Below are 3,331 nucleotides of genomic sequence, written 5' to 3'. Positions count from 1 at the left end.
AGCCTGTTATTGTCTCATTATACCGCACTGTGAATGAATCAAAGTAAATATAGAAGTGGTCATGAACACATCTGTCCATCAGACAGAGGCTGCTGCCTCCTGTCATCATTAATGGACGTCTCTTTAAAATGACCGCTCAGAGGAGAGGAGTTCTCATTTCTCTAACCGCCTGCTGCTTCCCCTCCTCTCTCCTCGGTTCCCCTCCTGGGCTCCTCCGCTCGCATCTCCTGTGGGCTGGACTAAGTCTCGAGGGTAGGAGTCGAGGAGGGGAGTTAGAGAAATGAGAAAGGGCCTCAGATAGAAGAGTTACGACAACGGAAGTCCAAAAACGGTTATCGTCACGTGGTTCATGTAGACGAGGATCGTTCCCCGGAAGTTCATGGCGGGCAATGTGAATGCATTGATAACAGGAGATAGAACTACGATTTTTGGTAATTATTAGTGAATAAAGGTTTTGATTTGCAATATTTATACAACAAATCGATATGTGTATGTATTTACATCAATATGTTCTAAAAAATAAAATAGAATTTGCTAATATTAAGTGATAATATTAGGATTAGTGTGAACAACTAGTGTACATGTTAGGCTAACAGTGCCTTGGTTAAAGAGCCTGTTGCTGTTTATTTATAGCTTTGAATTCTTTAAAACCAATATTATCTTCTTAAACTTGTATAGTAGTCAGGAGCATCACTTTCTAATGTATATTGATATATTTAGAGGGAGGGGATCTAACGTAATGCTTTAAAATGCAGATTAGATTAATTTCTACCACTTTCTTAAATTCATGGTAGTTTCAGTAATCCCATGGTAACTGAGGACACAAGTTATCTAAATGACTAATGTCATCTTTATGGCTTTCAGAAAGGACAGGAGACCGACAGGTGACTATCAAAGGACTAGCAGCAGCAGCATATGATGATGATGATGATGTTAAATGTGTTGTTTTAGGAACATCCATTGCAAATACATGGAATTCAATAAACATAGAAGAGCAGTTTGTCATGCAGTTTGTCGGTGCCTTTTCCTCCGTGTTGTCCTGGTTTGCTGTGCTGCCTCCTAGTCGCCACCATGGTTTGCTGTGCTGCCTGGGGATGCTCAAATCGCTCAGAGAAAGGAGTACGAATGTACGGCTTCCCCACTGACACAGAGCGGAGGAAAAAATGGCTGGCTCAAGTCAGCAGGAGCAATTTCACGACCAACAGCAACAAAATATGTGGTGTAATTATATACAAACACTGCATTTGCACTTTTTCACAAAACGAAAACCACACCATTGGGAAAGCTTAATGTTTTGTTTAATACAAAAAAACAGGGAAAGGCTTGAAAAACACAGAGTTGAGACTCAGGGTGCAGGGTGAGGGTCTCGGTGCAGGTATTCAGGCTCCATTGAATCCCCCTCTGGTTCTTGTGCTGAAAGAGGGAGTAACAGACAGGAGAAAAGGGTTATACACACAGCACACCTATTGGATGGGAAATGCCTTGGGGAGATAACGTGTTTACTTATATAAAACAGTAGTATTAAACTTACCTTGTGTTTTCACTCTCACTTAAGTCCCTCTCCCTTTGCCATCAATCCAGAATCAGCTGAGCTGCAACATTATACAGACAGGTAATAATCAACAGAATCACAAGGACACAATATGGCTCTGCTAAAAACACTCACTCTTACACGCACCAAAGTTATATTTATCTAATATTTAACTCCCTCCACCCCCACATACAATCCCGTTTAGAAGCCCCTCTTCTCTAATTCACCATGTTGGACGAAATGACATTAAGAGAACGGAATTTACAATTAAGGCTGTTCAACGTGTGTTGCTAACTTGCTTCGGTATGCTAGCTTAATCTGTTATCTGTAAACGTTCCCTAAATCTACTAATTTAGGGATAATCCACTGACATCCTTTAATACACATGTTCATTTGAATCAGATGTACTGATAATATCCGCAATATAAATCTTTAAACTTCTTCTTACCTTTAAAAGTCTGTCACGAACGGTGTATTATGCTGCAACTCCACAGCTCTGCCAGCCTTGGCGCTAACTTCCGGGGAACGATTGAGAGGCTCCACGATCCGCCATTGCTGTAAAAAAGTGGTCCATTGGAGTGAACGGAGATGTCGTAACTCTTCTATTAAATGGCTCTGGCGTGTGCGTTCCATTTTCACTCTCGTCCATCGAAAACATGTTTCTTGCGGCACTGGAGCTTGATTTGGGTTCTGCCCGCTCTGTATTAATGTCATGTTGACAGGTTATCATCATGTAGGCGTTGATAAAAGCTCATTCTAATGTGGTGTTATGTGTATGAAGGTGCGAAATAAAGTTTTGCATTGCCTATCCTGCTATTTGTGTTCTTTTAATCACACAGCGATAAGAAACAATAACAATGTGCCTACATAACTGTCAGTTGCAGCCCTAGCATTAGTATCGTTTCAACCTGATCTCACCAGAATGCGTGACTCCACCACGACTCCTTAACACCACAATGCGTGGTGGAGTCACGAACTTTGTTACATTTGCGTGTCGGCACCACGCAAACAACCCCAATGTAAAGTGAATGAGGCTCCTTTGTCGTGGTGCACACACGCATTTCTACAACGTGCATTGTGTGTAATGCAACTGTTAATTTTATTAAATTAGTTTGTTTTTAAGGAAGGCCAGAGCTTCAGCTGTGTCAAATAGATTGTTCCCTTTAGTTAACGTTATTTAAAAGATAATGATCATGTCTTGTATTACGAGCGTCCATTCCCATTGGATAACGGAGAATTTTACACCCGGAAGTAAGTAGCCTATTCTCCTTACTGTCGATTGATTTTACAGTGATATCTGCACTACTCATCGACTAAAAAACACCAAATTGTCCTTGTTAATTACACAACATTGATTGGTTTGAATTGTGTGCAATGCTTTTGTATTTTCCCCCTTCGATTCGGAGAAACTAATATTTTTTCGGAGTTTTTGGACGGCAGAAGACACTACACTACCCAGAATCCTCAGCTATCGTTTGGGACTACACCATGAACCCCGTGATCAGTCCTCAAGTTCTTTGATTGGTTGACCTCCAACTGCATTCCATATGAAAAAAACGTTTCGTAAAAGAGAAAATCATACTTTATTCAGCAGTGCTTGCTTTACTCTTTGATAGTCATCACATGAATGCATTGTAATAAATGGTTTGGCTGTATTAAATATTACACATCTGTCTTAGTTCTTTATTTATCTACAGAGATCGGGCATCAGAATACACCGGAAACTATTCTTTTACCGTTCTGTTTTAATTTCACAATAAAGTTAGTAGTAATATTTTGTTTTGATATTATTGTTTTTTA

At 40.1% G+C, this 3,331-nt stretch overlaps 1 long non-coding RNA gene across 1 annotated transcript; it reads right to left on the bottom strand.

Annotated features, from left to right (window-relative positions):
* Positions 1–1,281: 1,281 nt before the first annotated feature.
* LOC139434333 (uncharacterized) lies at positions 1,282–1,582 on the bottom strand. Its single transcript, XR_011643690.1, has 2 exons — positions 1,532–1,582; positions 1,282–1,413 (listed from the first exon to the last, which is right to left on the bottom strand). It is a non-coding gene; the product is annotated as an uncharacterized lncRNA (long non-coding RNA).
* Between the last annotated feature and the right edge of the window lie 1,749 nt (positions 1,583–3,331).

Source organism: Pseudochaenichthys georgianus, chromosome 8 (assembly GCF_902827115.2).
Source record: "Pseudochaenichthys georgianus chromosome 8, fPseGeo1.2, whole genome shotgun sequence".
Taxonomy (NCBI): domain Eukaryota; kingdom Metazoa; phylum Chordata; class Actinopteri; order Perciformes; family Channichthyidae; genus Pseudochaenichthys; species Pseudochaenichthys georgianus.
Note: the sequence above shows the minus strand (reverse complement) of the source record. Positions and strands in the feature narration are given on the sequence as shown.